The 27,437-nt window shown below is 39.8% G+C and overlaps 1 long non-coding RNA gene across 1 annotated transcript; it reads right to left on the reverse strand.

The window, feature by feature from the left end:
* Positions 1 to 4,935: 4,935 nt before the first annotated feature.
* Positions 4,936 to 15,601, reverse strand: LOC116866741. The gene is made up of 3 exons (XR_004382452.1): positions 15,495 to 15,601; positions 13,151 to 13,327; positions 4,936 to 5,376 (listed from the first exon to the last, which is right to left on the reverse strand). It is a non-coding gene; the product is annotated as an uncharacterized LOC116866741 (long non-coding RNA).
* Positions 15,602 to 27,437: the final 11,836 nt, after the last annotated feature.

A 27,437-nucleotide genomic window follows, 5' to 3' on the forward strand; every position in this document is an offset into this window, starting at 1 on the left:
ATGCATAGAATAGCTATACAGGAAAATCAATAAGGAGAGAAAATAACATACCATCAGTCAATAGGATCTAATCAATAGTAAAATTGTCCATCAAACAACAGAATATGCATTCTATTCAAGTACCCATGGAACATATATCAAGATAGACCACCTAGCAATCCAAGGGAGGAATAATATTTTTAACAATTGATGTTGGAGCAAGTGGACAACCTCTTGTTGAAATCTTGAAAAGACAGGCAAACCTATTAAAAAGAACTACACAAATTCTTCACAGAAAAACAGGAAATCCAAAAGACCAATAATCATATGAAAAGAGATGCTGAGTTTCATTAAAAATCAAAGAAGTTTTAATTAAGTCACTGTGGGAACCCACTGCACCCCCAGCTGATAGACAAAAATTAGAATTAAGAGGATAAATATGAAGGGTTATAAAATATGGAGCAATAGAAAATCATATTGCCAGTAGGAATATAAATTGGTATAACAGGTTTGAAAAAAAATTTGTTATTTTATATTACATAGTATAAATAAAGATACACATACTCTATCAATTCCAGAGAAACACATGTACCTGTGCAACAAAAAAAAAAAGGATAGACCAAAATGTTATATACTTCATGGGCCAATTTATACAGCAATCTTGAAACAACAAAATATTAGAATCAAATCCAATTATAGAATCAAAATTATAGATCAGATTAGTGGAGATGGCAGTGGCTTTCAAAGAACACCAAGAGGGATCCTTGTGGTAATAAAATGTTCTGTATCTTAAGTATCTCAATGCAAATACCTTGGTTGTTATATTGTACTAGATTTTTATAAGATGTGACCAGTGGGGGAACAGAGTAAAGGGAACATGGAATTTCTCTGTATTATTTACAACTTCATGTGATTCTGTAATTTTACCAAAATAAAAAGTAAAACCGAAAAATGCAGTGACAACAGAATACAGATGATATACACAATAATTGCAAGTATGTAAATATACACGCTAAGACTAAAAATAATACACAAAACTGAAAATAATTATAGCTGGAGTAGAATCACAGAGAATAGTTTTCCTAAAATTGTAAAACTGTTATTATTCCATGTCTTTAATAATTTGTCTAAGGTATATAGAACAGCATTCTCCTAAATGGTTCAATATTTTTTATCTTCATATGCAAGCACCAAGTTTTCCTTTTTATTTCAAGAATACAAAAAAACTACATCCAACTTAATCTGTCCATGAATGAGTCATATGAAATCTCTAAACCTCAGTTTCTTCAGAAGATTAATAACATCTCTCCTATATCCCTCACAGCATTGTTAAATGAGGCTCAAAATGGCATGGTGTTTCCAATCTGTAAATTCACTATAAATCCAATGTAGTATGTAATTATAAAGTAGTCCTGGTTTAGATAAATTCAATGTACACAATTTCATTGACTAAAATTGACTGAAGCTAGGCATTAATTCATTCTACCTACAGTTGTGGGATGAATTTTGTCCCCTCCAAATTCTTATGTTGAAATCCTAATCCCTGGGACCTCAGAATGGGATTGTATTTGGAAATTTGTCTTTGAACATGTAACCTAAGTTAAAATGAGATCATTAGAGTGGGCCCTGTCGGGGGCCCATATGACTGGTGTCCTTATAAGAAGAGGATATTAAGACACAGACATACAGAGGAAACATCATGTGAGGACAAAGGGAGAAGACAGACACCAAAACCCAAGGAGAGAGGCCTTGGGAGAAACCAACACTGTTGACACCTTGATCTCAGACTTCCAGCTTCCAGAACAGTGAGAAAATAAATTTCTGTTGTTTAATCCACCGAGTCAATGGTACATTGTCATGGTACTCTAGCAAATTAATACATATACCTAATTAATACATTAATACATATATCTTCTTTCATTTAAAACTTTTTAAATTTATTGTTAGCTAGTGTTATACAGCAAAGGGTCCCAGAGGATCCTAACCTGGATGTAGCCTGTTCTCAGAATCAAATCAACCTGGTTTATAATTCTGTGTCTGCTATTTCCTAGCTCGGTGACTTGGAGAGATGACCCACTGTCTCTGGATCCTAGTTTCTTCATGTATTAAAGGTGGGCTCCTACCTCACAAGGTCAAATAAGAATCCAATGAAACTGGATTAAAAGAAGTGAGGGTTAGAAGTGCCTTACCCCTGCAAGGCATATGATTGCTTGCCTTTCCTAATCTTCAAGATTATATATCCCCCAGGTAAACTGACACTACCTTCACTTGTCGATTGCTTGATGCTTTTACATACATTTTCATCTGATTCTTACTTGATTTTCAGTTAAAATAGAAGGGGTGAACATAGAAAAAATTTAAGGATTTAGACAAAATACAGAGCTAAATGGTAGAGACTACAACCCAGGCTTCCTGTTTTTCTGTGATAGAAGGAAGGAAGTTCCAAATACTGAACATGGGAATCTTCATGCAGGATAGGAATTTCTATCATTGGAGGAAGGGCAAAGGGGGGCGATGACCATTTTTGCAAAATATTTCCAAACTGTCTAGTAAGTACTATAAAAGTATTGTATTGACCCAGCAGTTCCACTTTGGGGAAGAGCCTCCAAGAAAATTCAAAAGAAAAAAGATAGATAAAAGATAGTTTGCACAAAAAGGTTCACAATGGTTTCATATAGAAAGCTGAAAGTTCGGAAATAATTCAAATATCCCCCCTCAGCATTTACTGCCACTCCTCACTCCTTACTCCCCACCCCCACCAAAATTAGAGAAATCATGCAGGAAATGACAATATCAATATGCTGGACTACCCTGAAGCTGCAAATAATGTCAAATAGATAAATGATTTTAATACACAGAAATGTGTTTGAAAAATACCAAGTGATAAAAGCAGGACACGTGATTACCTCCACAGAGGTTGTGTCTATGTGAACATTAATCAACCAGCACTGACAGACCCATGATGAAACTGGAGCAATCGAAAGAAAATGTCTCATTTATTTATTAAGTTCTTTAATCTGTAAACTTGCTTAAAAATTTTTTTGAGAGAGAGAGAGAGCACACACAGGGTGGGGGTGGGGAGGCAGAGGATGAGGGAGAGAGAATTTTGAGCAGGCTCCACACCCAGTGCAGAGTCATATATAGGGCCCAATTTCATGACCCTGAGATCTTGACCTGAGCAAAATCAAGAGTCGAATGTTTAACCAACTGAGCCACCCAGGCATCCCTAAACTTGCTTAAATTTTTAAATGTAAAAGCAAGGAGTTCTCCCAATACACACAGGGCAACAACAGCCGCTATTTTAACTACTCCTTTGCCATAAGTGTAAGAGTCCCTCACCATCTTTTGAGTAGTAGATTTACCAACTTTCATAGAGGCAGAACACAGGAAGGGTACAGGAGGGATACTTCCCCATTCCTCAAGCTCTGTGTTTCCCTCCTTATGTTGGAATCCTGCCCTCCCTCTGTAGGTCCTCTGACTAAAGGCTCCAGGGGACACTGTCTCAGGAGTCCTGAGCAAACATAACTCTGTTCTCCAAAGTCCAAAATTCTAGACTGAGTTTCTCCCTTACTTCTGTTCCACAGAACCCTCACCTCTCCCCCACCCCAAAAAAATATTTTGAAAGGAAGAAACATAAGTAAAACACCTAACTGTAAGAAGAAGAGTCTTCCCAGATATTTTGTTTCCTTGTGTAGAGGTAAGGGGATCTTGAGAACCTAAATTCTGACTCTGAATTTTTACTTGGCTTGACTCAGGGCCAAGAATTCCAAGTTGGCTCTGGACCAAGATATTTAAGCCTTAATTTCTCCATAGGCAAAATGAGGATACTGCCATCAATCATCAATGTGGCTCTCTCCAGCCATACTCAAGCCCTTGCTCTTGCTTTTGTTCCCCTCCCCTTCTCTCCATGTTCACCAAGTGTACCTATTCAAGGACAGATTAATTTCTCTCTGAAGGCTTCCTGGACTACAGCAACACCTCTTTCCAAGCTCCATGTGACTCAAACCCCCTGAACCCCCATATCATTGAATGATTATTCCCTTTGCTCAGGGATCACCCTGCACTGCTTCACAATCCCCATGACTCAGAATATGCACAAAACTGCTTCCACTTGATGGAAAGTTCCTTTCAAAATAAATTAGTAAACAAGGACCTTGGGGCTTTTTCCTAAAAGATGAGTTAGAGGATTTGTTTGAAGTCTCTTTTTCATTTTAAAATGTATAGGGATGTTAGCTTAAGGCTTCCTTCTGCAAGAAGAAAAGTACAAATCTCTTCTTAGAAGGCCAGCATTCCATTTTTATGGATTAAATCTGATCCTCGGGCTAGATACTTAGTAAAGATATATGTATTACTTTCTCTTAAGCTAATACCAGAGGTAACCGGGTACTGGCCTTCAGTGAAGTGGAAGGTGGCTAAGTCTCAAGTAGACTAACACAGAGAGGTAAAAGTTCAGAGGTAAAAGTGTACTAGACACCCCCATGATGGCTAAAATGAGTTTTGAAAAACTATTTCATAAATATCATCATAAATCAGATTATATTTTCCATGTAGAAAACATATTATAAGTGGAAGTTGATTTGGTACATTAATATACAAGGAAAGCAAAGACATACCATCTATAAAATAGGTCTCTAAATATTTACAAGAAAAATATGTGCAAGAATTGGCATAAATATAAATATACTATATATACTGATTAAAAGAGCAGTTCCATAGAACACTCACAAATATACATGAATGCATGATTCTATGTATCATAATTTTTCATCCACTATTAATCATAATAATAATCATAATTAATAATTAGTATACATTACATAATATATAAATTATTATATATTAATATCTAATTAATATATTATATGACTATTATAATATATAAATTATAATATATAATTAATCATATTAATCATGATGTATTAATCATAATAACTATAAACATAAGAATGAACACTAACTTTCTTTGCCTTTTTTGGTGTCTGAACAAACTTTGAGAAGATTATTTGGACAGTCCAGGTTTCCTAAAGAGTTAACTGGAGAAGTTTGAATAGGTGTAGCAAACAGAAGTATTCAAAATGATCTGATTTACCTTAGAGCAACCTCAGAGCTTTGTAGGTGGTAGGCTGAGGAGGTGAGGTGGCAGACGAAGTGTGAGAGCCAAAGAGAGTGCCCCATAATTATTTTGGAAGGAGAAAAGAAAGTAAGGAATCAGCCAAACTTTAGCAAAATTGTTGGTAGTAGGTGGGGAAGAGGACTCATATGGATAGTGGCAACGAACCTGCTGTAAGAGTGTGCCACATTCTCCTTGTGGTAATGAACTTCATGTATTAATCTGGTAGGCTCTGGTCCCCAGATGTTTCAGTGTAGTTCTTTCTTTTTTTCTTTTTAATTTAAATTCTGTTAATTAAAAAAGAGTGTATGATTAGTTTCAGAGGTAGAGTTCAGTGATTCATCAGTTGTATATAACACACAGTGCTCATCACGTCACATATCCTCCTTAATGCCCATCACCTTGTTACCCCACCCTTCACTCCCCTCCCCTCCAGGAACCCTTAGGTTCCTATGATTAAGAGACTCTTTTGGTTTGTCTCTGTCTCTGATTTTGTCATCTATTATTTTTCTCTCCCTTTCCCTATGGTCCTCTGTTTTGTTTCTTAAATTCCATATATGAGTGAAATCATATGATAATTGTCTTTCTCTGAATTATTTTGCTTAGCATAATACTCTCTAGTTCCACCCATGTTGTTGTAAATGACAAGATTACACCTTTCTGATGGTTGATTGATATTCCATTGTATATATAGACCACAACTTCTTTACCCATTCATCTGTTGATGGACATCTGGGCTCTTTCCACAGTTTGGCTACTGGGGACATTGCTGCTACAAACATGGCGGTACAGGTGCCCCTTCGGATCACTACATTTGTATCTTTGGGGTAAATACTTGGTAGTGCAATTGCTGGGTCATAGGATAGCTCTATGTTTAACTTTCTGAGGAACCTCCATACTGTTTTACAGAGTGGCTGTACCAGCTTGCATTCCCACCAACAGTGTAGGAGGGTTCCCCTTTCTCTGCATCCTCAATGCAGAGAAATGTTTTATTGATTCCTAACTTGTCAGTTTTAACCATCTGACTGGTGTGAAGTGGTATCTCATTGTGGGTTTGATTTGTACTTCCCTGATGCCAAGTGATGTGGAGCACTTTTTCATGTATCTGTTGGCCATCTGAATGTCTTCTTTGGAGAAAAGTCTGTTCATGTCTTCTGCCCATTTCTTGACTGGATTATTTGTTCTTTTGGTGTTGAGTTTAATAAGTTCTTTAGAGATTTTGGATAATAGTACTTTATCTGATAAAACATTTGCAAATATCTTCTCCCATTCTGTAGGTTGTCTTTTGGTTTTGTTGACTGTTTCCTTTGCTGTGAAAATGTTTTTTATCTTGATGAAGTCCCAATAGTTCATCTTTGCCTTTGTTTCCCTTGCCTTTGGAGACATGTCTAGCAAGAAGTTTCGGCAACTGAGATCAAAGAGGTTGTTCTCTAGGATTTCAATGGATTCTGTTTCACATTTAGGTCTTTCATCCATTTTTAGTTTATTTTTGCATACGGTGTAAGAAAATGGTCCCATTCCATTCTTCTGCATGTGGCTATCCAGTTTTCCCAACATCATTTGTTGAAAGAGACTATCTTTTTTTCCACTGGATATTCTTTACTGCTTTGTCAAAGATTAGTTGATCATGTAAACCATAAGTGACTCTTAATCTCATAAAACAAACTGAGGGTTGCTGAGGGGAGGGGGGTCAGGAGAGGGCGGTGGGGTTATGGACATTGGGGAGGGTATGTGCTGTGAAGTGTGTAAACCTGGTGATTCACAGACCTGTACCCCTGGGGATAAAAATACATTATATTAAAAAATATAAATAATATATTTATATATTTACTATATTAATATATTAATTAAATTAATTGAGTAAATATATTAATTAGTTAAGCACATATGTAAATAAATTATTAATTGATAATTAATTTGATTATTAAATTAATTAATTATAATATATTTAATATATTAAATATATAAAAAATAAATTTCATTTCATTTCATTTAAAGATTAATTGATCATAGAGTAGAGGATCCATTCTGGGGACTCTATTCTGTTCCATTGATCTATGTATCTGTTTTTGTGCCAGTACCATACTGTCTTTATGATTACAGCTTTGTAATAGAGCTTGCAGTCTGGAATTGTGATGTCACCAGCTTTGGTTTTCTTTTTCAACATTCTCCTGGAGATTCAGGGTCTTTTCTGGTCCCATACAAATTTTAGGATTATTTGTTCCAGCTCTGTGAAAAATGTTGATGATATTTTGATAGGGATTGCACTGAATGTGTAGATTGCTCTAGGTAGCATAGACATTTTAGCAACATTTGTTCTTCCAATCCATGAGCATAGAACATTTTTCCATTTCTTTATGTCTTCCTCCATTTCTTTCTTGAATGTTCTATAATTTTCAGAGTACAGACCTTGGCCACTTTGGTTAGCTTTATTGCTAGGTGTCTTATGGTTTTTGGTGCAATTGTAAATTAGATTGATTCCTTAATTTCTCTTTCTTCTGTCTCATTGTTAGTGTATAGAAATGCAACTGATTTCTGCATATTGACTTTATATCTTATGAATTTGCTGAATTTTTATATGAGTTTTAGCAATTTGGAGGTAGAGTCTTTCCCACATAGAGTTTCCCACATAGAGTTTCATGTCATCTGCAAAGAGTGCGAGTTTGACTTCTTTGCTGATTGGTATGTCTTTTATTTCCTTTTGTTGGCTGGTTGCTGAGACTAGGACTTCTAGTATTATGTTGAACAGCAGTGGTGATAGTGAACATCACTGTCGTGTTCCTGACCTTAGGGGCAAAGCTCTCAGTTTTTCCCCATTGAGAATGAAATTCGTTGTGGGCTTTTTGTGTATGATTTTTATGATATTGAGGTATGTTCCCTCCATCCCTACACTGTGGAGAGTTTTAATCAAGAAAGGATGCTGTACTTTGTCAAATAATTTTTCTGTACCTATTGAGAGGATCATATGGTTCTTGCCATTTCTTTTATTAATGTAGGGTATCACATTGATTGATTTGAGGATGTTGAACCACATGTGCAGCTCAAGAATAAATCCTACTTGGTCATGGTGAATAATCCTTTTAATGCACTATTGGATCCTATTGGCTAGTATCTTGATGTGAATTTTTGCATCCATGTTCATCAGGAATATTAGTCTGTAACTCCTTTCTGGTGGGATCTTTGTCTGGTTTTGGGATCAAGGTAATGCTGGTCTCATAGCAAGAGTTTGGAAGTTTTCCTTCCATTTCTAGTTTTTGAAACAGCTAGAAGAATAGGTATTAATTCTTCTTTAAATGTTTGTTATAATTTCCCTGGGAAGCCATCTGGCCCTGGACTCTTGTTTGTAGGACATTTTTGATTACTGCTTCAATTTGCTTGCTGGTTTTCAGTCTGTTCAGGTTTTCTATTTCTTCCTGTTCCTGTTTTTATAGTTTATATGTTTCTTGGAATGTATCCATTTCTTCTAGATTGCTTAATTTGTTGGCATATAGTTGCTCATAATATGATCACATAATTGTATTTCTTTGGTGTTGGTTGTAATCTCTCTTCTTCCACTCATGATTTTATTTATTTGGGTCCTTTCTCCTCTCTTTTTGATAAGCCTGGCTAGAGGTTTATTGATATTATTAGTTCTTTAAAAGAATAAGCTCCTAGTTTCATTGATCATTCTACTGTTCTTTTGTTTTCTATTTCATTGATTTCTGTTCTAATCACTATTAATTCTCTTCTTCTGCTGAGTTTAAGCTTTATTTGTTGTTCTTTCTCTAGGTCCTTTAGGAGAAAGGTTAGGTTGTGTATTTGAGACTTTTCTTGTTTCTTGAGAAAGGCTTGAACTGCCATATTAATTCCTTCTTAGGACCACCTTTGCTGCATCCCAAAGGTTTTGAACTGTTGTTTTTTTCATTTTCATGTGTTTCCATTAATTTTTTAATTCTTTTTTAATTTCCTGGTTGACTCATTCATTCTTTAGTAGGATGCTCTTTAACCTATATATTTGTGTTCCTTCCAAATTTCCTCTTATGACTGAGTTCAAGCTTCAAAGGATTGTAGTCTGAAAATACTCAGGGAATGATCCCAATCTTTTGGTACCAATTGAGATCTGATTTGTGACCCAGGATGTGATCTATTCTGGAGAATTTTCCAAGTGCACTTGAGAAGAATGTGTATTCTGTTGCTTTAGGATGGAATGTTCCGAATATACCTATGAAGTCCATCTGGTCTTGTGTGTCATTCAAAGCCCTTGTTTCCTTGTTGATCTTCTGCTTAAATGATTTGTCCATTGCTGTGAGTGGGGTGTTAAAGTCCCCTACTATTTTTATATTATTCTCAATGTGTTTCTTTAATTTTGTTATTGATTGGTTTATAAAATTGGCTGATCTCATGTTAGAGACATAAATATTTACAATTGTTAGATCTTCTTGTTGGATAGACCCTTTAATTATGATATAGTGTCCTTCTTCATCTCTTATTATAGTCTTCAGTTTAAAACCTGATATGGTTGGTATAAGGATTGTTACACCAGCTTTCTTTTGATGTCTGTTAGCATGATAAATGGTTCTCACCCTCTCACTTAATCTGGAGGTGTCTTTGGGTCTAAAATGAATCTCTTGCAGACAACATATTGATGAGTCCTGCTTTTTTATCTAATCTGGTACCCTGTGTCTTTTTATTAGAGCATTTAGCCCATTTACATTCAGAGTAACTATTGAAAGATTTGACTTTAGTGCCATTGTATTACCTTTAGAGTCACACTGTTTCTGTGTACTGTCTGTTCCTCTCTGGTCTATGTTACTTTTGAGCTCTCTTTTCACTTAAAGGAGCCCATTTAATATTTTTTGCAGGGCTGGCATTGATCACAAATTCTTTTAGTTTCTGTTTGTCCTGGAAGCTCTTTATTGCTCCTTCTATTCTGAATGACAGCCTTGCTGGATAAAGTATTCTTGGCTGCATATTTTTCTCATTAAGCACCTTGAATATATCTTGCCTGTCCTTTCTGGCCTATCAGGTATCTATGGATAGGTCTGCCACTAGTCTTGTGCTTCTACCCTTGTAGGTTAAGGATCTCTTGTCCCAAGCTGCTTTCAGAATTTTCTCTTTGTCTCTGAAATTTGCAAGTTTCATTATTATATGTCAAGGTGTTGACCTATTTTTATTGATTTTGAGGGGGGGTTCTCTGGGACTCCTAGACATGAATGCCTATTTCCTTCCCCAGATTAGGAAAGTTCTTAGCTATAATTTGCTCAAATATACTTTTTGCCCCCCCCTTCCTCTGGGACCCCAATTATTCTAATATTATTTCACTTTATGGTTTCATTTATCTCTCGAATTCCCCCCTCATGATCCAGTTATTGTTTACCTCTTTCTCAGTTTTTTTTTAAATTTTCCATGATTTTGTTATGTATATCACTAATTTTCTCTTCTGTCCCATTTATCCTAGCAGTTAGAGCCTCCGTTTTTTTATTACATCTCATTAATAGCCTTTTTTGTTTTGATCTGATTAGATTTTAGTTCTTTTATTTCTCCATAAAGAGATTCTCTAATGTCTTCTATGCTTTTTTGAAGCCTAGCTAGTATCTTTATAATTGTTATTCTGAATTCTAGTTCTGACATCTTATATCCATACTGATTAGGTCTCTAGCAGTGAATACTGCCTCTTGTTTTCTTTTTTGGACTGAGTGCTTCCATCTTGTCATTCTGTTCAGAGAAGAAGGAATGAACCAGAGGGCAAAATACAAAAATAGCAACAACAACCTCAGAAGAATATACACTAAACAAATTACAAGAGACCAGAAACCAAAAAGAGAGAGAGAGAGAGAATATAATCAAACAGGTGAATAAAACAGAGCTATACACTAGATCCTGGGTGTATTTTGGTCTGTTAGAAGAAACTAGATCCCAAAATTGTAAAGAAAGAAAAACTTTCACAAAAATAAAATTGAATAAACTGAGAGGAAGCCAAAAATGTAAAATATATAGAAATAAAACATAAATATAAATATAAAAATGAAAATTTAAAAAGACTTAAGGAATTGATAAAACAAGAAATTTGTTGAAAAAGAAAAAAATTTAAACTGAAAGACTAAAGAATCATGAGGAAAACACAAATTCTATATACTATTTTCTCCTAGTGCTGAAGTTTGTATTTCTGTGTGTTTGGTAAACGTGGTATTAGCTGGAAGTCCCTGCTGGTCTTCTGGGGAAAGGGCCTGTTGCTGCACTGATTCTCAGCTGTCTTTCCCTGGGTGAGATAGCACGAACCTTCCCAGGGGGCCAGACTCAGTGTAAACAAATCCAGAGCCAATATGGGGGTTGAAAATGGCTGCGCCCCACCTCTAGCCCTGGAGTTGAAGGCTCCCCCCACTCCTCAGTGTGCTCTCAGTCAATCACTCGTCTCCATGGTTTCCATCCCCACTCTGCCTATGACCAAGTGTTTTAACTCCAGTTTGCAATTCATTTCAAGTCCCCAAACTTTACAAACTCTTATGGCACACACCCGTGCCACTCCTCCTGGGGGAGGGAAGGTCTCACCAGGGTTCTGTCACTTGCTGGGCCTCTGCTTGGGGAGCAGTCACCCAATCATGAAGGGGTTCACAGTTTATGGAAATCTTTAGCTGGTCTTCCTGTTTGCAGCTGGCTTCTCCGCTCTGATGTTTGTGAACTCTGCTGCACTCAGGCACCTCCATTCTTTTTGTGACCCAGGGGATCCTGAGACCACACCACCCCACCTGGGGTTCCACCCTACTTCTCCACCTGAACACCTTTCAGGCAGGGACATCCCCCACTGGAGCAGGCTTTTAAAAATTCCAATTTTGCATGCTCTGTTTCTGTATCACTCTCTGGTAACTGGCTTAAGGCAGTTCCCTACCCATACAGTTTATCTTCTGGTATATCACCTCGGATCCACTTCTTCACACCTCCTACCTTGCAAGAAGTGGTCGCTTTTCTATTCGTAGAGTTGTAGCAATTCTTTTCTTAGGTCTCCAGTTGAGTTCATAGGTGTTCAGAATTATGTGATAGCTATCTAGCTGAATTCCAAAAACCAGACAAAACTAGGGTCCCCTACTCCTCTGCCATCTTCCCAATCTGTCTAGTTATTAGATTGATTGCATTTAAGTCAGTAGTCTTTGAGTAAAACTAGATTATCCTCCATAATGTGGGTGGGCCTCATCCAATCAGTCAAAGGTCAAAGGTCTCAAGAGCAAAACCAAGTTTTCCAGAGCAATTTTTCCCAATATTGCAGCATGGAAATCCAGCCTGCTGCCCTGTGTAATTCAGATTCAAGACTGCAACATCAACTCTTACTGAATCTCCAGCCTACCAGCCTACCCCACAGGTTTTAGACCTGCCAGCCACTGCACTCACATCAGCCAATTCCTTAGAGTAAATCTAGACAGATGGTTGGATAGATAGATAGGTAGATAGATGATGATGATAGATGATAGATGATAGATAGATAGATAGATAGATTAGATAGATAGATAGATAGATAGACAGACATGGTAAATAGATGAGAGACAGAGATGTTCTGTTTCTATTTCTCTGGAGAACTCTAACTAATACATTCTTTTAGTACCAATGATCCCGAGATGGGAACAAGTTGTGCAAAGAGGGGCCTGGACAAAGCAGAAAAGCTGTAACAAATGAGGAAGACGATGGCCAAGAACTCCAGTTCACTCTATCTATAGACCACTTTTCCAAAAACAAAAAGAGTCTTCAGAAGGTATTTGGTGGCCCCTCACCACCCCCATATGCACAGACTTTCTCTCTCTCTTTCTCAAAAAAAAAAAAAAAGTCTATGTTATAGCACAAAGTGTGAAAATCTGTACATATTTTGAATGCATTGTGAGCCCTCAAAGAAATCCCCAGCTTGGAACTGGCCCCTGGTGACTACTTGTTCACCCTCATCCACACCGTTGGCGGGGGCGGGGGGGGGGGGGTCACAAGTCCTGCAGACCAAGCTCAAACCAAACCCTCAGAGCAAATGCATAGGAGTCAAGCATGTCCACTTGAAAATGCTCTATTTCAAAGAACTAAATCATTGGCCTTTTTCCCCATAGGTACCTGCTTGATACAGCTCGCGGGGTGAAAGTCATGTAGCATTCCTTGTGATTGGAGGCCCACATGCTGCAGGAAGTCTAAATTGCTCATCTGGTATTTCCTTTTTCTTCCTTCCTGAAGGACGTTACACTGGGATTCATGAGCCTTGCTGGACTAACCTGAACGAGTACACACAAATGTCTGAGTATAAAAGAGAAATAAGTCAAAGTGATGTACTTATATCAGTAGCAGCAGAAAATGTCAGTGATGAAATTTAAAAGTCAGTTTTAATTCTGGGAATACCTAAGTCAAAGCCCATTTGATGTCAGATGGGGCTAATAAGTTAAAAATTCAATCAGAAATGATAAGGACCTGTCGATGTTCAAAGAAGTCCCTCCTAAGCCCTTCTGTGACAGTAGCCAAGTGAGCCTGGTAAAAATGCAAATCAGACCCACTCACACCTCTGTTCAAAATCCTTCTGTGCAGGGCGCCTGGGTGGCTCAGTGGGTTAAAGCCTCTGCCTTCGGCTCAGGTCATGATCCCAGGGTCCTGGGATTGAGCCCCACATCCGGCTCGCGGCTCCACAGAGAGCCTGCTTCCTCCTCTCTCTTCCTGCCTGCCTCTCTTGCCTACTTGTAATCTCTGTCTGTCAAATAAATAAATAAAATCTTAAAAAAAAAAAAAAAAAACCCTTCTGTGTGCTCTTAAAATCCAAACTTCCCTCCATGGCTTCAAGGCCTTCTGCCCCTTTTTCCCCAGCTCACAGTCCACCATGTACACTGGCCTCTCTGGTGGCCACACCAAGCTCCTTTCTGCCTCTGAGTCCCCACTCAGGACTCAGAGGAATGGAGGAACTCAGGAACAGGAGGCTGTTCCCTCTGCCCTAAATGTGCTTGCTGCAACTGGTATGCTCCGCCTCTCAGCCTTGATGGAGCCTCCTGAGAGAAGCCTGCCTGATGTTGCCATCTAAGCACACCATTCCTTGTGTTCGTCTCTATCTCCACAACCTGTTTACCGCCTTAAAAGCACTAAAGATAACCTGTTTCATGTGTGTACTTCTGCCCTGTTTCTGTACTAAAACGTCCACTCCCTGAGCACAGACGCCTTACCTCCTGCCTTGTCTGCTGGTAAAGTTCTGTTGAAAGACACTTATCACCTGTACCCCGGAGACAAATAATACATTATATGTTAATAATTTTTTAAAAGGTAGGGAAAAAAAAAAGGAAAAACACTTATCTGTGGGTTTCCCACAGTCTTGTGTGTCTTGTGGGAAAGATGATGACAGCTCTTGGTGCTCGAATATTTTTTCAAGGATGTTTGCCTAGTGAAAAGTCTTGGAAGATCTGGGAGTGCCTCCCTCCAGATCTAGTCAGTTCTGCTTCCTGTCCAGTGTAACAAAGATAATGTCTGCTTCTGGAGCAAAGGGCCAGCCGACTTATGGCACATTAGTTATGCAGCTCAAAACAACCAAATCTAAACATAAACTAAACAAAATCGTGTTTAGACTTCATACATATGTTCACGGCTGTGTCTTGGGGCAGTGGTGTGCAGAGAAGCTGGTGTGTGGCCAGCTGGGTGGGAGCTGGGTGTGGCGAGAAGCCACCAGAAGTTTCCAGGCCCTTGAGGACTGTTGATAATGTTCTTCTAGTTGTTAAGCTGGATGGTGGGCTCACAAGTGTTCATCTTATTATCATGTGTCATAACCCATATATATTGACAAATATTTTGTATTTTCAAATACTTCATCATTAACATTTTATTATATAACATTAGGAGTGGCTATCTCAAGGTAGTAAGATTATGGGTGATTTCCTTCTACTATATGGTTTTCTGAATTTTCTAATTTTTTTCAATAATACGTATTATTTCTAGAGGCAGAAAGCATAAACCTTGCAAAATATATTATTTAGAAGGTATACTGACAAATTACAAGTGGAACTTTGACAATCTCTTCTATTTAAGGAGAACAATAATCAAGGCCTTTCTTCAAGTTATGGAATAGAAATCCAGAGAGACTTGAAGATCCCTCTGTAACTTTGGCTTTCAGATTTCTCCTCCAACTATATACATTGTGTGCTCATGACTACTGTTCTCATTTCCCAAATACACCATGAAATTTATTTCATATATAGGTATATGTGTGTATACATAAGTAGCATTGTATATGTATTATATAACACAAGAATATATAAGGTTTGCATTAAATATAAATAATACTACATGTGGATTACATAATGTGTATATAGCTAGGGGTTGAATTGTATCCCCCAAAAAAGATACGTGGAAGTCCTAACACCCCAGTACCTCACAATGTTATCTTATTTGGAAAGAGTGTCATTGTACTTGTCAATTAAGATGAAGTACTTACTGGATACTGGAGTAGCATGGGCCTCTTATCCAGGGCACAGGTGTCCTCTCGAAATAGAGGAATGTTGAACGCAAGCACTCACAGAAGGAAGACAATGTGAAGGGACACACAAGGAGCAGAGAGCTATGTGATGATAGACACAGAGTAGCTGATGTATCTACAAGCTAAGGAAAGCAAGGGCTTGCAGGAAATGACAAGAAACCAGAAGAGGCAAGGAGGGATTCTCCTTTACAGTTTTCAGAGAGAATGTGGCCTCACTGACACCTTGATTTCAGACCACCAGCCTCCCGAGCTGTGAGAAAATACATTTTTGTTGTTTCAAGTCACCCAATTTGTGGTACTTTGGAGGCAACCCTAAGAAACAAATATACATGTATAATATATCTTATATACATACATAGTATAGATCATATGTACAATGGCATATATTATCTATATTATGTATGACACATGTATAAACACATATAATATATAGTACATTATATATATTACACACATATACACCTATAAAACAAGCACCTGGGAAAAGTTTAAGCATTATAGAAATATACAAAGTAAGTAAAATCTCCCTCCCTTCTCAGTTGCCAGCCCAGCAGCTAACTACTGTTAGTAGTACCTTTCTGATGCATTTTCAAAAATCTTTATGCATATATTAGTGAATGTATAGCATGTCTGTGATAGACAGAATAATGCCCCCAAAAGATATCCACATCCTAACCTCCAGAACCTGGGACCATGTTGTGTCACATAGAAAAACAGACTTTTGCAGGTGTCATGAGATTAAGGGTGTTGAGATAAAGAGACTGTTTTGGATCATCCCTGTGTACCTAATGGAATCACAAGATTCCACGTAAGAGTGAAACAAGAGCATCAGGGTCAGAGGGAGACTTGAAGATGTTACACTTTCAAGATAAAGGAGCCAAAGAATGCTGCTAGTCTCTAGACTCTGGAAAAGGAAGGAAACAGATTCTCCCCTAGAGCCTCCAGAAACAAGGCAGCCTTTCTTGGTTTTATCCCCAGGAGGCCCATTTCAGATTGCTGACATGGAGAACAGTAAGAGAATAAAGCTGTGTTACTTTAAGCCAATGCATTTATGGCAATATGTGACAGCAGCAATAGGAAATTCATACAATATGTGTGAGAATGACATGGAGGAAAAAACTTATTTGAGATGGGGAAAAGTTGTTTCATATCTACAGTCCCTCACCAATTTACATGGGATGATGGTGCCAGGATGCAGCCTGGAGAAACAGAGGTGTTTTGCTTGAGAAAAGGAGAACCTGAGAGAAGCCCCAGGAAGACCCAGTGTGGGAGGAGCTGGGGTGACAGAGCTCAGAAGGAAAGAGACAAGGTGGAGATGGATAGCTTGGTAGTTTAAGAAGAACCAACAGCTGGGGGTGGGAAGGTGGAAAGAAGTAACTAAGTGAGATTTTTTTAAGTTAAAGTTCATCATGCGGCAAATGTTATAACCATCTCCTCCATCTCTCCAGGACAATTTGAGGAAAACTGACATTATTTACTCATGTTTTGTGGAATGAGAGCTGTCTTAGGAAATGCAACAAAGCATGATCCTGTTTTGAGGTGAGTTCAGGGTTTCAAATGGTGCCTATAAGGGCTCAGGCACAGTGTGGATTAAACAGTCACTCTAGAACTAAGGCAAATGTGTCCCTCAAGAGGACGGCCAAATGGAAAGTGTTAGGTCCAGTGGAAGGGAGACCCTGTCAGCATGCGTCATGGCAGTCTTCGGAGAGAACCTGGAGTAACAAGTCTCAGCATGACAGAAGAGAAATGCCCTACACATGTTGAGTTTTTTTGGATGGACATGCACATATAACGTTCATTATGCAAACTTAGTAGAGTGCAAAAGTCTAAGAAACTCCTTTATGAAGTCCTAGACTGGAAGGAAGTTGGTGTTTAATCATGCCCCAGTGGATGTCCTCATTCTCCAGGAAACTGAGATCTTCCCTGGAAGGGAAAGGAGACCCATGAAGATACAACACAGAGTCTCTACTTTGGGTCCTGCCCCATCTGCAGAGGGTGTGGGCTGGTTGTCGAGCAAACTTCCAAAGTGGAGGCTGCCTGCTTTAGAGCCTGGAGACTTTTCCTGGGAAGGCAGTGCCAGAGATGCTGAAAGAAGCCCCTGGGGATGCTGTTGGGAAGTTTGGTAGATTCAAAATCATGGCCACAGCATTTGTCAGCATGTCCCACCAAGAGGTGGTATGTATTTCTTCACCTCTTGAATCTGGGCTGGCCTTGCTATGTGTTTTGGTCCACTGAATGTGGTAGAAGGAACACTGGAGGGGTTCTAGATCTTAAGATGCCTGCATCTTCCACTTTCTCTTTTTCCTTTTACACAACCACCATGAAAGAAGTCTGGGCTCTCCTGCCGGAGAAAGAGGACACATAGAGCAAGAGACCCCTAAGAACAAGAGATTATAAAGAGAGGGAGGTCATGTGAAAGAGACCCAAGATCCCCCAGCTGACAGCCACATGGATGCTCCATCTATGTGAGGGAGGTATATGGGATTCCAAAGGACATAATGAAATGGATGAGCTGTTCTCACTGAGCTCTGCCCAAATTCCTGACCCACAGATTCATAAGCAGCAAAATAGTTATTTTTACCCACAGAGACCTGGGGTGCTCTGCCGCAGCAATAGATACCTGACCTAGCATGAGAAAACAAGAAAATGAATACATCTCAGTTAACTGAAAGTTTTAAGGGCCCAGAGCGTCTGGATGGCTCAGTGGTTAATCAACTGACTCTTGATTTCAGCTCAGATCATGATCTGAGGGTCCTAGAAATGAGCCCCATGACAGGCTCCAGCTCAGTCAAGAGTCTGCTTTTAGATTTTCTCACACTCCCTCTGCTCCCCACCAACTCCTCACACTCTTGCCTTCTCTCACACCCTCTCTCTAATAAATAAATCTTTTTTTTTAAAGAGGAAGTATTCAGGGCCCAATCTTAGAAGGCATACAGGAAATCAGACCATAATGGGCCATCTGACTCTGCATGTCAACTCATCCAAGAATAACAAGTATCTGACACCAAATTTTTAAAGAATAATCTTATAGGTGAGACATACCTTTATAAGGTATGTCATACAGAAAGCTTCCTAGAACTCTCTTTGGAGTTTCTCTTTATCAAATGTTTTTCACAATAACAACTTCCAAAAATCAATCTCTCTCCCTCCCTCTTTCTGCTCACACACATTCACACGTGCACACACATGCACACATATGTACACATGTATGCATACATACCATTCTCTACCTGCCTACCACATCACTCTTCCTACAGTCCTCCTCCATCTCAGCCACCATCCGTGTGTCCAGAGACCCTCACTGCTTCCCAAAGCCCTATAGGAAACATAACCTCTTCTTCACTGACTCTTCTTTTCCTGTAGTGAGGAGCCACTTGGAATTCAGATGGACCCATTGCCTTCTTCATTGCTTACTCAGGAATGACAGCCACCTTGCCAAGACCAGTACTATGTATTTTCACATATTTTATTTCCTTTCTTCAGATTACAGTTGAAGGCCAAGGCACCCTTTCAGTTCCAGCTCAATGCCACTTCTCAAAAACCTCTTTCCTGGGGCACCTGGGTGGCTCAGTCAGTTGAGTGTCCAACTCTTGATCTCAGTTTGGGTCTTCATCTTGGGGTCATGAGTTCAAGCTCCTCAGTGGGCTCCATGCTGGACATGGAACCTACTTTAAAACTACTGATTTAGTAAATAACAAGATACTTAGTTAAATTTGACTTTCAGATAAATAACATTTTTTTATTAGTATCAGTATGCTCTGTGCAATATTGGGCACATACTTTTACTATGAAAAATTATTTATTATGTATCTGAAAGTCAAATTTAACTAGATATCTTGTTATTTACTAAATCAGGAACCTTATCCAGGGTTATTGTGAGGTTTCAGTAAAATGATTACAAGGGCCTGTCAGCCTCATGCCTGCAGTTGGCTCTTGGTGGTAGCACTTATTAAACAATAGAAACCATTAACATTACCTGAGCGAGAGCATGACAGAACCATCTATCTTAGGGGCTCTAAATTTAGCTCTGGCCGAAAACAATATTTGAGATTTCTTAACATGCCTAGAAGTAGAAGGTTGAGCTCATTTAAAATATATCACGTAAGTAGCTTTCAATTATTACTCTATCTTTTGCAGGTTCTGCCTCAGCAACTTTGTAACCCAGCGATTTTGAAATGTCGAAAATCTTTGCATATAATGAATGGGAATAATCATTCTCCCCCAAAATGCCTTGGCTCTGATGATACAGTGTGTTAGACATATGGTCTGACTCGAATGACAATTGACTAAATCATTGTTTCCGCTCAATTAATTTATAGCCCCGGGTAGCGTTCTGAGCTTCGGTCTCCTGACAAGCCCCCTCCCCATCAACAGCCTTGAATCTTACCCCAAGGCTTCACTCCAAGAATAGAATACATCTTCCTTTCACAGATGACTCCTGGAGCAAACAAAAAAAAATTAATCGATTAACAGAGAAATCATGTAAAACTTCATAGTGATATACTCTCCTCTAGCATCACTAAATGAGATGTGACAGATTCCACTAGGCCAGTTGTCCCCACAGTTATTTTCTCCCCCCTTTCCAGGACACATGGCTGGACAGCTAGAGATACCATCTCCCAGTTTCTGTTACTGTCAGGTATGCCCACAGGACTCGTTCCAGCCCATGGGCTGTAGTTGAAAGTGATGTGTGCAACTTCCATGTCACTTTTTGAGAATGGCACCTACTAGCCTGGGCTCCTGGATGAAGTCATGGTACAGAGGCCACCTACCTACCTTGGACCTTAATATGAGAGAAGAAGTGTTTTTGAAGCCACTAAATGTCCTTGGACTGCTTTGTTACCTCAGCCTAGGCTTTATTCTAACTACGACAAAGTTCACATAACTCATTTGCCTCAGATTAATAACTAGAATGCAACCAAATGCCTTGACCAAGGCCTCCTTGACTCTGCAAATCCCATGTTTGTTCTACATCTGCCTCCCTTTGACTCCTCCCCAGGAAAGTCTTACCTGCTGCTATGGACTAAATAAGTGTGCCCCCCCCCCCCAAATTTATATATTGAGGCCCTAAGCCCCAGTATTGTTGGGTTTGGTGGTAGGGTCTTTAGATTACAATTTGGATGAGGTCGTGCAGGTGAAGCTCCCATGATGGGTTTAGTGTATTTATAAGACAATGAAGAGACCAGAGCTCTCTCTCTCCCCCCTGTGTGAGAATACAGCAAGAAGACATCTCTGCAAGCCAGGAAGAGGGACCTCACCAGACCCCAACCATGCTGGCACCCTGATCTCAAACCTCCAGCCTCCAGAACTGTAAGAAATAAGTGTTTGTTGTTTAAGCCACTGAGTATATGGTTTTTGTTATAGGAGCCCAAGCAAATGAAGACACCTGGCCAGTCTAAGCATGTGTCTCATCCCCTATACTTTACCCTCTCTATTTATTTCCTTCTTGGCATTGATCAAACTTAGTAACCATCTTGTAGATTTATTCTTGTTCTTGATCATTGATTATCTCTGTCACTATGTAGGCTACCTGACAGCAGCCATTGTTACCTCTCCTGTTCCTCTTGGATCCCCAGCACATAGAGTAATACCTGATACATAGGGGTATTCCCTAAACATGTGTCAAAATAATGAATTGTTGATTATTTAGATTCAGAGATACTCAAATGTGTCCAGAGAACTGGATGGCTTAGCAGGCGATGATGTTCCAGGAAGTAGAGATTTCAAGGGCACACACAGATGTCATCTCTAAAGAAGAGGTTTGGGGGGATTATTTTTATGTGTCACCTTGACTGGGTCACAGGGTGACCAGATATTTGGTTAAACAGCATTTCTAGGTGTGTCTGTGTGGGTGTTTCTGGATGAGATCACCATTCGAATCAGTAGACTGAGTATAACAGATTGCCCTCCCCAGTGTGGGTCTGCCTCATCCCATCTGTTGGAGGACTGAACAGAACAAAAAGCAGAGAGGAAGGGACGATTTGCAACCTTAGCCCAACTGCTGAGCTGGGACATCAGCGTTCTGCCTTCAGACTAAGACTTACACCCTCAGCCTTCCAGGCCCTTCGTACTCATACTCTTGTCAGCTCTCCTGGGTCTCCAGCTTGCTGACTACAGATCATGGGGCTTCTGAATTTCCACAATCACATGAGCCACTTTCTTATTATAACAAGATATTGTCCTGGTGGTTCTGTTTCTCTGGAGAACTCTAAACAAGGTTGGATAGGATAAGCTACACTTGATACGGTACAGACCTGAGGGGTGGATAGGAGCAGTGGTGGCTTTTCCTCAAATCCATCTGAACCCCGACATCTTGGTGGCAAGTGCATCTCCTGAGAGAAAGGACTCTGGGTGAACAGGAAGAGGGGTCACATTCATTGTCATCCCTTGGGACCCCAGCAACATTGCTGTGAGACCCATATGTTAGTCTTACCTCTCAGACAAATACAAAGCATTTGCAAAACTGAAGCCTAACAAGAACATGGCCTTGATCTGAAAATGATGGAGGGAGCAGACAGCTCAGGTGGAGCTCCAGGGAGCAGGGGCCAAGCCTGAGCCTCAAGCTGCAGTGCAGTGAGCCACAACCCAGAAAGAATGGGAAGTGAGAGCCCCAAGACACTATTTGGGAGTCCCTAGGAAGAGAAAGAGAAAGGAACTCCTGAATGAGCATGGCACATGTAGGATTAACGAGACCCCACAACCCAGAGAGTCAAAGCCTGGTAAGATACCTTACATGGGTGTGAGTGGCATTAGTGATTAAAAAAAAAAAAAAATTGAACCACAGCTTTAATACATACCCACAAAGGTGATAGCATATAATCATAAAACATAAGAGCTGAGTCCTTTGGAAAAGAGAAGCAAAAGGAAATTCACTGGGAATCTTCTAGATTGTCCTGATAGAAATGTATTCCTCTTTTAGGTGTCAAGAAATACATATATCACTGCCTGTCCCACATCTTTGTTAACATACTGCTGGTGTGAGGCATTTAGAACAGTAACCTTAAGGTAATCAAAACAAGAATTAGTTAACATCAGAATACTCTATTGTCAAAATACTTTTTATTGCTATAAAGTTTGTGTGCATTTAAAATTGAGTATAGCCATTAGAGCGATCATCTGTGTAATCCAGGAAACTTACATTTAATTTATCCTCATACTATAACTGTTTGGTTTGTTGATCCCAATTTAGAGATGAAGAAACTGAGGCTCAGAAAGATGAATGTGTAGCCCAAGCCACATAGCTAATAAAAGCAGAATAGAGATTAAACCTAGAACCATCAAAGTCCCAAGGTCTTTCCACTCTACTACATGGTTTCTCTCCAGATCAACTAGGGCCACCTTCTTGTTCTACAGCAGAAAAAACTAAGATTCCCCCAAAAGAGGTGACTCAGTAAGGTCATATAGCTAGTGAGTACCCAAGCTGTTTCAGAAGCTCTGGTGCCTACCCAATTCAGGGTGTCAGTGTCCTCCAGGCAAAGACAGCAGGAACACACCTGTCATTGAACAAGTTGGGTTTATCACACCTCACAGGGAAGGGAAACAGACATCATGGGGAGCTGTGGGGCATCCCAGTGAGAGAGTGGAAGAAAAGGCTAGTAACAGGATGGGGGTTTGTCTTGGGTGATTCGGGGTAGGTGTAAGTAAGCAAAGTTTTGCTCTGGACCGAATGCTGTCAGGAAGCAGAGGTAGTTCTATGACTAGGTATTTTAATAAATCTTATTTAAGAGAAGGAAGACAGACTGAGACTGAAGCCGTCAGTGGCAAGGATGCAGCAGGCACTCCCAGTAGCTGGGAGATGGGAGCACTGGTCTTCTGTTGCTTTGAAACAAATGACCACAAACTTAGTGACGTAGAACAGCACATGTGTATGATCAGTTTCTGTAGGTGAGAACACAGGTGTGATGGTGCAGGGTCTCAGCACGTAAGGGCTGTCATCCTCTTTGAAGGCTCACGCTTTTCCTTGCTGCTCACTGGCTATTGGCAGAATCCATTGTCTTTTTTTTTTTTTAAAGATTTTATTCATTTATTTGACAGACAGAGATCACAAGTAGGCAGAGAGGCAGGCAGAGAGAGAGAGAGGAGGAAGCAGGCTCCCCGCCAAGCAGAGAGCCCGATGTGAGGCTCGATCCCAGGACACTGGGATCATGACCTGAGCCGAAGGCAGAGGCTTTAACCCACTGAGCCACCCAGGTGCCCCAGAATCCATTGTCTTGCAGCTAAAGAACTCGGGTCCCATTTTCCCTCTAGCTGCTGGCAGGGATGGCTTTCAGACCCTGAGGCTCCCTGCATCCTGCCATGTGCAGTTTTCATAAGCAGTTCCCAGCACTGATGTTTGCTTTCTTCTAGGCCAGTGTGTCCCTGGCTTTCTCATCCATAGTCAGCCAGAGAAAACCCTCTGCTTTTAAAAGTTTCGTAGAGGGTGCCTGGATGACTCACTCAGTTAAGCATCTGTCTTTGGCTTGGGTCATGATCCCAGGATCCTGGGATTGAGCCCTCATTGAGGGTTTCTAGTCATCAGGGAGTCTTCTTCTGTCAAATAAATAAAATCTTTTTTAAAAATTTTTATAATAAATAAGTAAAAGTTTCATAGGATTCATTTGGGACACAAATAGTCTCCATTTTAAGGTCACTGATTTGGGACTTTATTAATTTTTTTAAGATTTTATTTATTTATTTGTCAGAGAGAGAGAGAGCAAGCAAGCACAAGCAGGGGAGCAGCGGGCAGAGAGAGAAGCAGACTCCTCGCTGAGCAAGGAGCCCGATGAGGAACTCAATCCCAGGGATCATGACCTGAGCCAAAGGCAGATGCTTACCCAACTGAGCCACCACAGTGTCCCTGATTTGGGCCTTTTATCACATCCGTAAAATCCTTTTACAATACCTAGGTTAGTGTTTGTTGATAACTACAGGGAAGTGTGTGTACACCAGGGCCTGGGAATTCTGCCCCTGAGTGAGGGAACTTAGATTTCTGCCTACTACTGGGCATGGGGGTTGGGGATTGTATTTTTGTGGCTTGAACAATGTTCATGCATTGTCTGTGTTCAGACATGAGTACAGAGTTCTCTTGTTTTCATCTTGACCCATCATGGTCCCAGAGTGGCATTGTGTGAAATCAGTATATTCAACAGGAGAATACCAGGCCTCGCTAATAGTACTAGACCAGCACCTGGATGTCAGGGGCTGCTTTTCTCTTTTTCAGAGGGAAGGTGCTAATCACATCCAATAGGAAAACTGGGCAGAGTATGATCGGCAGATCCCAGTAGAGGAAATCCCGGTAGCAACAGACACACAGACATATAACAAATCCAGCAATGAGGAAAATGCAAAACAAAACAACAGTGAAATGCCCTCCACCCATCAGATTGGCAAAACATGTAAAATCTGAGGATGAAGTGGTTAGTAAAGAAAAAGAAAGCCAAGAAACACCATATACTACATAGAGGAGTATAAATTGTTATGACTTCGGGGAGCCATCTGACATTATCTAGCCCAGCTGAAAATGTGCGTACTCTTTGATCTGCAAGTTTAAAAACCTATAAATGCCCTAAAGAAACTCTAACATATGTGCACAAAAGAACATGTATAAGAATGTTGATTGTATGAAATAGTCCAAAAAAAATGGAAATAACCTAATGGCCACCCACAGAAGAATGAATGGGTAAATTATGTTATGTTTCAATATTGCAACACCATCTGGCATTTAAAAATGAAAGCACTAGAATTACATCTATCAACTCTGAATAAATCCCAGAAACAATTTTAAGCAAGAGAACCAAGATACTGTGTGACATTTCCAACAAGATATCATTTGTATAAACTTTTACAACAGGAAAAATAATGCGTTATAATGTTTATGGGTACATAGCATATGTGGCAAAAATATAAAAACATAGATGGAGATGATGAAGGCTGAATTCATGAGTATGATCCCCTCTGGGAAGAGAGGGAGGGAGAGGAAAAGATCTGAGAAAGGTATACAAGAGGCCTCCATTATATCTATAACATGCAATTTCTTGTAAAGAATTCTCCTGCAAATATAGCTTATATAGAGATTTGATGAAGCTCGATAATGAGTATGTGGGTTTTCATTGTATTATTCTGTATGTATATCTCTGTGTTTGAAACAATAAAGTTGCTCTTTGATTGAATGGGAAGAGGCAGGTTCTTTTTTTTTTTTTAAGTGGGACAAGAGCAGCAGAAAAGAGCAATGAAGAAACTAAGAGAATGGGTCAGAAGCTATACAACGGGGCTGTAAGGATCTGGAGGCACAATGTAGCTACTTGGCCTCATTAGGCATGTTGGCAAGAAGCAGCAAGCACCAGATCAAAGCCCGTAGGACATGGCCTGAGGGCAAGGCCACTTCCAAAGAGAGGGTAAATCTGTCTACATTCTGTACAGGGTATGTGTGTAAGGTTGCATCTCTACTCATGGCTGCATGACCCATACTGTGTGTACGTGTATGGGTGTGAACTGATCAGAATAATGTTTTACCACTGCCTTGGACACAACTCTGATGTTAAAACCTAGAGTGACATCTGGGTGTGAATTGGCAGTTGACGCTTCTATGCCTTGAGCCAAGACTGACCAAAAAAATCTAAGACCCAGTTGAGAAGCAGAGGCTCTTCCTTGCTGCCTTGAATTCCACACTCCACTCATTGAAAGCTGCCTTAAGGTACCTGTTTCATTCTTCAGTGCCTTGGTCCATGCTTTTGTCAGTTCGGAGGGGGTGGAGGGTGGCTTGCTAAATCGTTCCAGGAGCCCAAGAAAATTCAATCTTCACTTCACAATTCCAGTGTAATAAATACAGGCTGAACAAGTTACCACCCAGGACCTCAGAAAAATTAAACCATTTTTTTTCTGTTGTTGCTTCTTTTCCTTCCTGATACCATCTGCAGGGACATGCTCATGCTGAAATGAGGATTTTTCTCTCTGCTGAACGGCTCTCTGAGTTCCCAAAAATATAATCATGTCTGAACGGAAAGGTCATATTGCTCGCCCAGTAACTCCTTCTTGGGATCTGCTTCCCTGAAAGTCACTTCCTCAGCCATGGCTCAGCATAATCTCAAGGGGGAAAGATACTCAGTACAACAAACTTCTCTCACTCTTGGTGTCTTGTAAAAGTTAGGAGAACCATCGTGCATTCAGAAGAAAATGAATGGTGACTCATATTTGCTTTTTCCTGGCACGCTCAAGACAAAATGTGTTCCTGCAGAACAACAGGAAAACAGTATTAATTGGTTTGAATATGAGTAACATTTCAACAGAGAAAGACTTCCAAGCCATCAAGCCTAAAGAGTAGTCTGGGGTCCACAAACAATTGGCATCAGATGACATTCAGAAAAACACAAAATAAGAAAACAAAAGAGAGAAAGAGCCACCAACACAAGGAAAAAAAAAAGACAGAGAAAAGAGAAAAGACATCCAAGAAAGTAAGGTACAGTATGCATAGTAGCAGCAAAGGGCTTGGAGGAGAAATAAGGGGTGTGGGGAATGAATGACAGGTAAGACTTAGAAGGAAATAAAAAGAACAGTAAAAGTCAGCCAGAGACAGACATGTGGAGACAAATGCAAAAAAAAAAAAAAAAAAAAACACACACACACACACACAAAAACTAATAGAGAAAACAACCATGTCAGAAGTTCTTTTAGCCCAAAATCTTTAGTCAAAATCCTTGGTGACAAGTATATCACTGAAGTGACGATCTTTCAAGGAAAGACTGCGGTGAAAATCACTAAAGTATAACTGTGTGCACTCCAAGCCTCCAGTAAGCTACCCTAGTGGGAAAGCTTGGACAGAGAGCCCTAGGCCTTATGCATCCAAGTGAACCTTGTACAAGTATTCATACTCTTGAGCAAGAGCAGGTAATTAGCTGCAGGTAATATCAGGTCATTTCACTTCAA

Source organism: Lontra canadensis, unplaced genomic scaffold (genome assembly GCF_010015895.1).
Source record: "Lontra canadensis isolate GAN:19392208 unplaced genomic scaffold, GSC_riverotter_1.0 scaffold10, whole genome shotgun sequence".
Taxonomy (NCBI): Eukaryota; Metazoa; Chordata; class Mammalia; order Carnivora; family Mustelidae; genus Lontra; species Lontra canadensis.